General features: G+C 42.7%; 1 protein-coding gene across 3 annotated transcripts in view; it reads right to left on the reverse strand.

The window, feature by feature from the left end:
• The window catches only part of LOC137648417 (MTOR-associated protein MEAK7), a 400,054-nt gene that overhangs the window by 132,883 nt on the left and 253,462 nt on the right, over nucleotides 1-13,709 (reverse strand). The gene's annotated exons all lie outside the window — the stretch shown is intronic.

Raw genomic sequence — 13,709 nt, forward strand, 5'->3', positions numbered from 1 at the left:
TGACTTGATGAGAAAGTTTAATGGTAGCATTACTACAGTATTATTGCCAATGCAAAGGCTAATAAAAACTGTCTTGAAGGTCAGATCTCTGTTATATGGTTTTCTCAAGGACTCGTGTAGGAACCCTGTGAGCTGAAATACGGAGTGAAAGACATACGCTGATTCAATAATAATTGTAGATGTGTTTATTTGGAGAAGTGGGAAACCTATCATCTTCATAAGGGTAACAGATCAGATTTAACACAAAATGAATGAATGGTAATTATTTAGCATGATAAATCAATGGCCATTGATGACTATTGGCGTGTGCTTAATATAGAATTAATAACCAAGTTAAAAAAAACAGAAATGAACAAGTAACTTAACAATGAAACATCTAAAAGCTAAAATCAAAAAATCTAGTAAGACAGCCAGCTCCCAGTACAAACTTGAAAATGACACTGGCGGTATCGTACAAAATGTCGCTTCCAAGATTCTTGGTGAGGATGTACCTACCATCTTCATTACAAGCTTTAGAGAGGAATCGTGTTCTAATATCCACAAAACTCGGGCATTCAATAAGTAAAGGCCTAACATTCAGAGGAACTAAGCATTCATCACAAAATGGGTGACACCTATCATTTATTAGGAACTTGTGTGTTAAGTGTGTGTGCCCAATTCTAAGGTGACAGAGGGCAGTTTCCTATCTTTTAGACATATCACTATATTTCCACGGAGGAATAGCATTTGCAATCTCCATCTTATTCTCATCAACAGAATTCCAGTTATGTTGCATAATATCACAGGATTTTTAATATGAGGCAAAGTTATTACAATGAAGAAGATATATTCCAGGAAGTAACTTGTTTCCTGCTTCTTTAACTAATTTGCCTGCCTTTTCCTTTCCTGGCACACACCTATGAGCTGGAACCCAGAAAAACTAACTTCCTTATCTTCAGTGATACAAATATACAGCCACTCTAAAATTTATAAACCCAAAGGGTTAGTTTAATTAAATACTAGCAATACCTGCAACAAACTTTGTGGCACTGAAAATGTATAAATAAACTTTTACATAACTATTATATTTTTCAATAGCAGTCAGGATAAAGATAGAGGAAGCTCCAAAAGTGCACATTTACAATTAAAACAATAATTTTACACCACAAATCCAATGCCAGCACAGCATTTGGACCATCTGTAAATATAAATCTAGTATCCCTATGTTATTTTGTGGGTTCCAAATAGGAAGATCACATTTTTTTCATTTATCATGTTGCCTTTAGACCCAGTAAAATAACTACAGGATATATCTGGAAGTTTCCAGGAAGCGGTGACTGATAACCCAAAAGGTATTATCCCAATCCTCAAAATATTCAGGCTATTTAGCAGTTGTTTTACTCTGAATCCATAAGGCTTATGGGAATGTAGATTGGGCCTTATAGTATGGATATAAATTCTCTTCATGGCAGTTTAAAAGGACAGTGAATTAGGAAACTTCTGTTACCTATACCAATATCTAATCAAAGCAGACCAGTCATATAAGTTCAGAGGCCACTCCTCTGCATCAACTAAAAGACTAGGGATGGGGCACGACCTAAAAGCATCAGTACCTAATCTGATGCCAGCATGATGAATGGGTTCTAAAATCTTAAACTTGATAGGGGAAGCTGGAGAATATATCTAACATTCATATAAAAGTTTAGATTAAATAAGAGCTCCATACAGTTTTAGGAGAGTCTGACAATCTACTCCCGAAGGTATATGGCCTGATACTTTAAAAATAATCAAAATCCCCAAACATTCAACCTTCAGCTTTTTTAGATGTGAGGCCTAAGTCAACTTCCTGTTGACAGTTATAAAGAAACTGCATTCCTTAACACAAACAATATGTTGGTTATATATATATATATATATATATATATATATATATATATATATATATATATATATATATGCAGCATTCCCTCATCTATGGCTGATAATTTGTTCCAGGCCAACCCGCGGTAGGTGAAAAGCTGCGAAGTAGGACTGGCCTCCCTAGGAATTTACGTATATATGCGCATGGGTACCAGAATGTTCAAAATATGTATAGTTATACTTTATATATATTTTACTTAAACCTACAGTATTTAATTATAAAACCTTGATATTATACATTTACTCTCTCTCTCTCTCATACGATACGTATTATGGTGTTCTATACTCACCAATGACAGTAGTATCTTGAGACGATTCCAGTAATGACAACGACGATGATAATGACGATGGCAGACCTGTGCAGTTTGATGAATGTGATGACCAATACTGATCATAATGGTGTTACTGCACAAGTATAATGAGGTCTTTAAATCAGTTTGGGAATCGCCTCATCGTCATATACTGTTACTGGATCGTCAACATTTGCTTGTGAGAGAGAAGAAGAGGCTGGTAGTGGCTGAGCAGAGGCTCCGACTCCACTCGTAGAGGCTTCAGATTATCTCAGAGGCTCTTTTTGCTGGAGGCGCTGTTGGTGTAGCTGGGGTTTTTATCTTGGAGAAGAACATCGTGATGGGTAGTTGCTGCCACTGCTTTTTTCTTTTGCTGCAAAATGCCCTTGTACAAGGACATAACTCCATCAACACGGTTGTTAAACCCAACAACTCGAAGCATATTATCATCTATGTCTAGTGCAAATGGTTGCATTGCCCTTGCCACATTGCACAATTGTTGCATTTCTTCGTCTTACTCTTTTTCTCTTTTTTATTAACTTGTAGACTTTGTCCTCTCAAGGAGGTCTGCATCTGACAGTAGGTCCGAGTGGGCATCGATAAGGCCGTTGATGTGTTCTTCTGTCATGTAAATTAATCTTTCATCCCAGATGACGCAAGCCAACCTCACTACCTTCTTCACCGCCGAGTGATGAACTTCATCAGGAGGCCTGTATCGTTCTTGTTAAAAACTTAGGGAGGTAGCCGCCATCACTGATGACCTTAGGAAACTCATCCTCCACGTAACGACAAGCAGCAATAGTGTCGGCAGAGGCAGCCCCACCATAAAAAGGCTGTACTGTATCTCTTTTGAAATCTATTGAACCAGCATTTGCTGGCTGTAAAGCCTAGTCCTTGAAGAGGCAAATCACTTGTGGCAGAGTTAATACTGGCTTAAGGTTCTTCAGGATCATCTTCATCAGCTTCTTCAGCATCTCCTTTGTCATTGTCAGTGGGCAAGGGTTGATCATAGAGAGATTTGGCCTTTGTCCTGACCCTATTAGTGTCCAAACTCACATTTTTTTCCTGCACTCAACAATGCACAAGACTAATGCAACTTCCATTTTCACAATTTTTCATTACGTGGAGTTACCGCACCTTTCGCTTCTTTATTGAAGCTTATTGCAGCAGTTTTGCAGATGTTAGCTTCGTTTTTTTTAATGTAGCGCACTGTCAATTCATAAACTCCATAATGGCATGCCACCGCGGCATAACTCCTGCCCTAAACTCCATAATGGCATGCCACCGCGGCATAACTCCTGCCTTAAACTCCATAATGGCATGCCACCGCGGCATAACTCCTGCCCTATTTTAACATATCTAAAAGTTTAACTTTTTCGCTGATGGTCATTATCTTCCTCTTCCTCTTGGGCTCACCAGAGGAAATTTTTGCTGGGGGTACGGCACTCAGGACACATTACAAGGGCTTAACGAAAAGTTAATTTCAAACCCAACACTAAGATACCGAGACACAGTTGACAGTGTGAACGAGAGTGGGGACATACAACAAGGGAAGAAGCTGGAAGAAGATGCAATGATGCACAGACAATCAGCTCACGGAATACATCCACTCATGCTCTCATTCGTCTATCTCGCGCCAGGAACCAAACACGTGCCTCGTCAGAGTGGCCATGGGTATGTACATAGGCTCTGAGAGAACTTCTCTCTTTCTCTGGCCTCCTGGAAAACCGTTTCCCTCGGGCATCACAATGAAACAACGTGCTTTCTGCAATACGGCTACTGATATAGTGATATTTTTTAATTTTTATTTGTCGATGAATATCTTTTAAATCAGCGATGCACTGAGGCCGCAAAACTTGAACTTCGAAGTGACAAGGGATTACACACACACACACACACACACACACACACACACACTCTCTCTCTCTCTCTCTCTCTCTCTCTCTCTCTCTCTCTCTCTCTCTCTCTCTCTCTCTCTATATATATATATATATATATATATATATATATTTCTGGGCTCTGACCCATGCCGCCCAGTGAAATGCTCCTTTTACATCATTTCTAAGGTAATAACTGCTATGAATTTTACCAGAGAAAAAATTGTATAGGAAGGCTAGGTTGAACCCAGCTCGCTCACCTATTAAGGTGTCGGTATAAATAACTGGGGCGTGATTAAATCACAACCAGAGGTCTTGCACCATTTAGATATCTCCTGTCAATATCCCCGAACAGCGAGGTGCCGTTCAACATCCTAGCTCTGAAACGCTACTACGAACGATCCCACCCACGCCAGTGACGTCACTCCTTTTTCATAGCACCTGCTTGCATACGTTATCTTTTTTCTGGTGCGTGTTTTCCTTGGATTACCCAGGATTTATCTCAGGATGTCGGACCCTACCATCACTCCACAGAAGTTAAGTACCAGATCTATGAGTTTTGAGATTTTGGAGGTGGCCTTGCCCTTATTTATTATTTTATCCACGACCCGCATCAGGTTCTCGTGGCGATCGGCCACCTCCTCTCTCGTCGTTCTTAACGTTTTACAATGAGTCTTCTATACTGATTGTTCCTCGTTTTGAACTTTTCTGGGTATCCACGGTTCACACCCCGTGTTATTTTATAATATGGTAGTCTGTTATTACGATAACAGTTGTTTACGATACTACGGTATCGTAATATCATGTTAGGTTGGCATGCCTGGTAGCTTTCGAGCATTACTAGTTTTACTTCGTTTTACGTTCCGCACGTCACGGACGTTCATAACGATCTTATTAGCATACGTTTTATTCTAGTATTATTAGTTCGAAGGGATTTTCACGAGACAGTTCTTTGTTTTACGTTTTTTGTCGGCACTTCACCGACTTTGTGTTATGTTGGTAGCCCTGCCTAGCTCCACGCGCTGTTAGGCTTGGTCTTCCCCTGTCTCTCTGTTCGTCCCTCCGTACTATCTTACGATTGATATTATTATTATTATTATCCAGCATGCCTTCCTCTTTTATTTACCTATTAGTTATATTATTATATTGTTATCCTAGTCTTTCTGTGTGATCATTCCAGTCGTGGGTCTCTGTTCAGGTTGGTACTCCTGTCCTCTGCCCCACTAGTTAGCCTCCCCCTCCCCATCCGCCCGGCACCCCCACCTCAGGGTTGCCTTCCCTCTCTCTCTCTCTTGTCGAGTCGTAGAGTCAGCTGTTTTGCGTTACGTTCTCTCCCCCGGGGCTTTCGCTTAACTCCGTTCTGGGCGGTTCCCGATAGTACGTGAGGCTTATTATTATACATTATCATACATTATAATGCTATTTTCCCCCTACCCTGCCGTAGCCGTTTCTTTCCGCCGACTCGATTGGCCATCAGTCGGCGGGAGGCATTCTGCTTGGTCTGTGGTATCATGTTGTGTTTATATTACATATTTTCACATTCATTCCTGCTACTTCCTCCCGGTCCCGCACCTCACGGACCCATTATAGATCCCTCCACCCCCATCCCTCTATGGTGTTCCGCACTTCACGGACTCCATGTGTTATTATTTCATTACGGGATCCCCGGACGTAGCTTTCACTTTATTACCTGGTCAAGTTAATTAATCCTGTGTGCCGTCAATGGGTTTAACCCTCGACTTCCCCCGCCCCCTGTCCGCCTTCTCCGGTGGACTTTCATGAGCCCTGGGCTCTCTCGGTTGTCTCTCCGGAGCCAACGTTACCTGTAACCACTTGGATTAATCTCCTCTATATATATATTCACATGTTTATATATATATATATATATATATATATATTCCCTGTTCTCGACTCCCCCCCTTTTCAAATACGATCACACTTACGGATTGACTTATTCTTATCTATATTACAGTCATAGTATATCCTTTTCACCACGATAGGGATATAATTTAAGCCCCCGGAGCCTCCGGGCCCCTCTTGCTTATCTATAAGATACTCATGTATCTTTTATTTTACAGACAGTACGCTGTGCGATGACGGCATGTTCGGCGGTCCTCCACCAACCCTGCGGCCACGATGTGTGCCGTTCACATGCCCACCGTGCTCTTCTGGTAGATGATTTGATTGTTTGGCATCCGGACAATTGTGTAGTTTGCTACAAAATGACCTCCACTTTAACATCTGACATGGTGAGTGGAATTACTTTTAGCTATATTACAGACTTGGTAAGTGAAGTTACAATTAATTACAATTAATTAATTTTAAGGACACTGTTCTTTGGACTCCTCGCATGCCCTTCGATAGCTTCGTGTCTCCGAAGCCCCTGATCTTTTTCCTTTTTTCTTCGGCATGATATTCCTTACCCTCGCTAATTGTCTGTTCTCTTTCAGAGCTCTCAACTTGAAAAGAATACGGCTTAGGCGACCCTCAAAATCTGGATTGGCGGGTTCGCCCGTAATGTGAAGGCCAAACAGCCTTATATCCTCTCTGAGGAATGGTGCTCTCGCCTTTACCCGCAGGCAAAGACTTCGGCCGCGGTCCCCAAAGATTTGGCGGATCCTATCATTGAGAAAATTGGATCCCTACTATTGGCCCCGGATTAAGAGGAGACAGGCAGGACGTTAACAGAGGACGTCGCTATCTTCAATTTAGACGTAGAGCCCATGGCTCTGGATGAACCCGACACAGGTAGGGACATAGGTGAGTCAGGTGGCTCTCGGGCTAAGATTTCTCTCCTTAGCCCGACTTTTTCTTCTACTTCTGACCAATCTTCATTTCAAGGATTCCCGGGAACTTCCGGGGCTGATCTCAAGCCCCTGCCTGTTGCCCCCAAGGTTAAGGCTCACCGCAGGCCTTTACACAAGACCCACAAGTCTTCGAAGTCATCATCAGTGAAGTCGAAATCTTCTTCCACTAGTCTCTCTAAAGACTCAGTTGCTGTGCCCTCGACCTCTCAGGGAGTAGTCTCCATTCCGGCACCTGTTCCCCCCCCCCCCCGGCCAAATCATTTGACCCGAAGGAATTTTCGGAAAAGATGTTCTTTCGTTTTGAAACAATGTTACAAGAGAGAATGACTAATGTGGAGACCATGGTTCAGGGACTCATGCGTTCGGGGCTGCCACCACAGCAGCAATATCCCATCCCCGACGCCTCTAAGCTCCCACCTTTCAACAAAAACAACCCTTGGCGGTTAGCGTTACATGCCCCCCTCTCGGATGGCATGTTATCCATAGAAGGTTTCGGAACTCGGCCTCTCGAGGACTACGAGTTCTACTCGCCGGGTCTTGAATTTCCCTTCCCCGGCTATGCCCGCCTAACAGAGGAGGCTCTAATCCGCCTCAATAAGGTCCCGAAAGAGACTGTGATCTTCCCTAAAGAACAGGCACAGTCTGTTTTAGTCCGCATCTTCAATGAATGGGAAGGTATGAATACAATGATCACAGCCTACAAGAGCTCGTATACTATGTTTGTGGTCAACGAGCAGACCCCGACTCCATGCGCGACCAAGATCATGGAGATTGCCTATCAGGCTACCAAGGAGGAGAAGCCCTTACCTCAACTCAGAGAGACGGACTTGACTTCCCTTCTCTTCCCGGAGGATAATGAATGTTGGCGGAACCCCCCATCTACCTTCTCGGTGGGCAAACTGAGCCCGGACTGTGCTTCGACGCAGTTCAGTGAACGCCTTCCTAAACTTCCGGAGTCTCTGATTAAATTCGAGTTTGACACCAGGCGTGGGGTCGGTAGGTCGATTAATTCGGTTACTCTTTCCGAATTGACCGTTGCCACTTACGACGAGGAACCTCTCTTTAAGGTCCTCACCAAATCCCTTTTGCCGACCTTATTGACTGACGCCTATGATTTTCATAATGCCAGGTTCCGTTGCCGACGACATGTCCTGTCTGAGGCTACGATTAGACACGAACCTAATAGGCTCATCAAAGCCCCAGTCTGGGGTCCGGATCTCTTCCCGGAGGACCTAGTGAATTCGGTTCTCAGCGAGGCAGCTAGAGCCAACCAAAGCCTCAAGGTTAGGTGGGGCCTAGTCCATAAGAGGAAGTATGAGCCGGCTAGTACCCCAATCCGAGGTAGGAAAAGGTTGAGGCCCTTCCACTCCTCGCAATTTAGAACTTCTCTTCATGTGGTACAACCGGTCCCAGTTCAGTCTGTTCCTCAAGGTTCCCAGCCTTCTACCTCAAAGGGCCAACAACAACAACAGTACGTGTTGGTCCCTCAAGCCCAAGTCGCCTCGACTTCATTCACCACCTCCCCCGCCTTTAACCCCACGTATGAATCTCAGGGTTCTTTCCATGGCTACCAGCGCCACAGGGGTTCCAGAGGTGCCTTTCGTGCCCGAGGTGGCGGAAGGGGTTCCCACCGAGGCAAGTCTTTCCGCGGAGGCAGGGGCGGCAAATCATCCTCCAACCATTGAGAACTCGCAGGTAGAGGGAGACTGTACAAATTTCGGGACCACTGGAATTTCAGCAATTGGGCTTCCAGCATAATCTCAAAAGGTCTGGGGTCGAGCTGGATTCAAGGACCCCCTCCACCGAACAGTTTCTACCAGCTTCCAACAGAAGAGCTACATTCATTCACGAAGGATCTGTTGCAAAAGAACACAATCCAAAGCATACATCGCTTAAGATTTCAAGGTCGCTTATTCAGCGTGCCAAAGAAAGGCTCAGACAAACGAAGAGTAATCCTGGACCTGTCTCGTCTAAACTCCTTCATTCGTTGCGACAAATTCCACATGCTTACCGTCTCGCAAGTGCGGACCTTACTTCCACGTGGGGCCGTCACCACCTCCATAGATCTTACAGATGCCTACTATCACGTTCCAATAGCAAGGCATTTTCGTCCGTTTCTGGGCTTCAAGCTAGGCAAACAAGCCTATGCATTCAAGGTGATGCCATTCGGCCTCAACATAGCGCCCAGAATCTTCACCAAATTAGCAGAGACGGTAATTCAGGAACTTCAAACTCAGGGAATACAAATAGTGGCTTATCTCGACGATTGGCTGATCTGGTTGGACAACGTCCGGAACTGCCACATAGCAACGAACAAGGTCCTCTCCTTCCTTCGACAATTAGGATTTCAGGTCAACCTCGAGAAATCCCGCCTAGTCCCGGAGACCAAGTTTCAATGGCTGGGGCTACAATGGGACCTAAGTTCCCATACGTTGTGCCTCCCAAAAACCAAAAGGAAGGAAATAGCGAAGAATACGAAACAGTTTCTCAGGGACAAGATGACGTCCAGGAGGAACCAGGAGAGGATCCTGGGTTCCTTACAGTTCGGCTCGGTGACAGACATCGTCCTAAGGTCCAAACTAAAGGACATAAATAGAGTGCGGCGCTCCAGAGAAACCAAAAAACGTCGAGACAGGCGAGCTCATCTTCCCCCAATCCTGAGAAAAAGTCTGCAGCCTTGGACGAAGATCAAAAATCTTTCCAAGTCGGTTCCCTTGCAACATCCGGCCCCGGGACTCGTCGTTCATACAGACGCCTCCTTAACAGGGTGGGGAGGTTACTCCCAACACAAGAAAGTCCAAGGGTTATGGTCACCGATCTTTCAACAAATGCACATCAACGTCCTAGAGGCCATGGCAGTCTTCCTCACTTTAGAACGTCTCAGCCCAGCCAGGAATCTCCATATCGGACTGGTCCTCGACAGTGCAGTCATAGTCCACTGCATCAACAGAGGAGGCTACACCTGGACCCTCAGGCTTATGCCATGGACGCTATGTCACTAGATTGGAACACTTGGAAGATGATTTATCTGTTTCCTCCGATAAATCTCCTGCTGAAAGTTTTGCACAAACTCAGATCTTTCAAAGGTCAAGTGGCTCTGGTAGCCCCCAACTGGCCCAAGAGCAACTGGTTCCCCTTGTTACAAGAGCTAGGTCTCCGCCCCCGGCGGATTCCCAATCCTGTACTAACACAAGTAGTACAAACTCGCAATGTGTTAGCTTCCTCAAGGATTCTGAATGCCCTAACTTTATGGACTTCATGAAGTTCGCAGCTCAACAAGGTGCAAACATCGATCCTCTGAATACCCTATTCCTGGAATCTGACAAGAGAATCCACCCTCCGTCAATATGACTCAGCTGTCAAGAAACTAGCAAAGTTATTGAAAGATTCCCAAGTTGAGAAAATGACAATGAACCTAACTGTGACATTCTTCAGAACTCTCTTTGAATCGGGCCTGGCAGCCAATACTATTACTACGATCAAGTCGGCTTTGAAAAAGATCTTCCATGTCGGCTTTGACATTGATCTGACGGATTCATATTTCTCATCCATTCCGAGAGCCTGTGCCAGATTAAAACCTTCAACTCGCCCTAGCGCAGTTTCTTGGTTTTTGAATGATGTTCTAAAGCTAGCCTCTGACACCTCGAATGAATCCTGTAACTATATGGCATTATTAAGAAAGACACTTCTTCTTTTGAGCCTCGCCTCTGGCTCCAGAATCTCAGAATTGTCAGCCTTATCTAGAGACCCAGGTCATATAGAGTTTCTCTCTTCGGGTGAGGTCCTTCTCTCCCCTAACAAAGTTTTCCTGGCTAAAAATGAGGACCCCAAAACAGGTGGTCTCCCTGGAAGATTGTTCCACTTCTCGGGATCCATCCCTGTGTCCAGTTACCACCCTGAAATCCTACTTAAGTAGAACTTCCACCACAACCACAGGGCCTTTATTTATTAGAGAACATGGAGGAACCATTACCCTTAAGGGAATCAGACAATGAATTCTTTATTTTATTAAACAAGCTAATCCTGAATCATTCCCACATGTCCATGATATTCGAGCTGTGGCTACTTCAATTAACTTTTTCCACCACATGAAATTTGATGAGCTCTCAAAATATACGGGTTGGAAGTCCCCTAAAGTTTTCAAGCGCCACTACCTAAAACCTTTAGAAGCTCTTAAATTTGCCACAGTAGCAGCAGGGTATGTAGTTCCTCCTGAAGGTACTGAGTCCTAATCCGTCTTGCTCTATCCTCTTTCCCTCCTGCCTGGCTTACTTATTGTTCCTACCTGATTTTGTTTGTCCTTTACCATACACCCTTATGGTGTATTATTTCATTTTACATTGTGATCAATTTCCACGAATTGTTTTTGATTTCATCTGTTCTTGAAATTCACCGTGCTGATTTTATTTTATTTTATTACACTAAGAATGTGTTTATGGATCTGCTTTTTGCTTGGTTTTACTTTCATTCTTTGATGGGATTGTTTACCAGTTTTTATATTCATATTTATTTTGAATTCTTACCTACGTGTTACCTTGTTGAATTGTTTACCGAGCTTGTTTATCATTATTCATATCTATATTCAATGCTTACCTACGGGTTTCCTTTTTGTATTGATTACAATGTTTAATTATCACTTTCATATCCATGTTGATTACGTATTTACGGGATTCCTCATCCCCCCTATTTGATATTAAACCACCATCTATGTTATTTTTGTGTTATTTTCTCCCCAGGTAGTTAGCCATATTGGGTCCCTATTCTCTGGTATTATTTCACTGGGCGGCACAGGTCAGAGCCCAGAAAAGGGATTTTGACGTAGGAAAAATCTATTTCTGGGCGAGAGACCTGTGCCGCCCAGTCAACCCACCCGTCCCTCCCTGTCGGGCCCCAATCTGGGGTGCTATAGGAGTGACGTCACTGGCATGGGTGGGATCGTTCGTAGTAGCGTTTCAGAGCTAGGATGTTGAACGGCACCTCGCTGTTAGGGGATATTGACAGGAGATATCTAAATGGTGCAAGACCTCTGGTTGTGATTTAATCACGCCCCAATTATTTATACCGACACCTTAATAGGTGACCGAGCTGGGTTCAACCTGGCATTCCTATACAATTTTTTCTCTGGTAAAATTCATAGCAGTTATTACCTTAGAAATGATGTAAAAGGAGCATTTCACTGGACGGCACAGGTCTCTCGCCCAGAAATAGATTTTTCCTACGTCAAAATCCCTTATATATATATATATATATATATATATATATATATATATATATATATATATATATATATATATATATGCAGTAGTGTATATATATGCATATAGATATATATATATCATATATATTTATATATATATGTAAATATGTATATATATATATATATATATATATATATATATATATATATATATACACATTTATATATATATGTATACATATATATACTGTGTGTATGTGTGTGTGTATATATATATACAGTGAGCCCTCGCTACTTCGCGGTTCGACCATCGCGGATTCACCACTTCGCGGATTTTTTTCATAACCCATGTATATACATATATCGCGGATTTTCCGGAAATTTCGAAAATACCGCGATGTGACTGATGGTGCGAGATTGGAGAAAGTAAGGAAAATTGAATTATGACTGATTTTCAATATAAATGAAACTTTGAGGAGCAATAAAGATATAATTTGTTAGAGAAATAGAGAGAGGTAAGGAATGGGAGGTAGTGAAAAGTAGCCCACAGAGAGAGAGAGAGAGAGAGGTAGAGAGAGAGAGAGGAAGAGAGAGAGAGAGAGGTAGAGAGAGAGAAAGGAAGAGAGAGAGAGAGAGAGAGAGAGAGAGAGAGAGAGAGAGAGAGAGAGAGAGAGAGAGAGAGAGAGAGAGAGAGAGAGAGAGAGAGAGAGAGAGAGAGGTAGAGGAGGGTTTAAATGTAATAAACAAAAAAATTTGATAGGTTATAACACACTGGTGCTTATGTAATATCAACTGTATACTGTAGACGGTTTGAATAAGTTAAGAAATGGTATAAACGATACTTTGTTAGTGTATTCGTACACTCTCAAGAGCGGCAGCTAGATGTCAGCTGATCTAATCACAGCCAAAAGTAAGACAAAAAGAAGTCAACAATACTCGATTTTTAAAACACACCTGAAATTTAAAAACAAAAGTACACGCTTTCTTAATGTGCAATTAACCATTTAAAGAGTAGCAATTTTCTAGAATAAAATAATGTTTCCCAAAAAATGATATTTTAATTATAAAATAAATTTTTGAATATACTTACCCGGTGAATATATAGCTGCAACTCTGTTGCTCGACAGACAAACTGTACAGAAAAAACTCGCCAGCGATCGCTATACAGGTTGCGGGTGTGCCCAACAGCGCCATCTGTCGGCCAGATACCAAGCTCTATGTAAACAAAGACTCAATTTTCTCCTCGTCCCACTGCGTCTCTATTGGGGAGGAAGGGAGGGTCATTTAATTTATATATTCACCGGGTAAGTATATTCAAAAATTTATTTTATAATTAAAATATCATTTTTAAATATTTAACTTAGCCGGTGAATATATCGCTGATTCACACCCAGGATGGTGGGTAGAGACCAGTAATATATGTTTACATTTTATGAGCTAAGAGTTTTTATTTCATTTTAGAAGTTATCAAAATAACAAAAACAAAATAAATAGGTACCTGGTAAGGAAGTCGACTTGAACGATTACTCTGCCTTATAAGTACGTCTTCCTTACGGAGCCTCGCGATCCTCTTAGGATGCTGATCGACCCCTAGGAGCTGAAGTATCAAGGGTTGCAACCCATACAACAGGACCTCATC

The sequence above is a fragment of the Palaemon carinicauda genome, chromosome 10, assembly GCF_036898095.1.
Source record: "Palaemon carinicauda isolate YSFRI2023 chromosome 10, ASM3689809v2, whole genome shotgun sequence".
In the NCBI taxonomy this organism is placed as follows: Eukaryota; Metazoa; Arthropoda; class Malacostraca; order Decapoda; family Palaemonidae; genus Palaemon; species Palaemon carinicauda.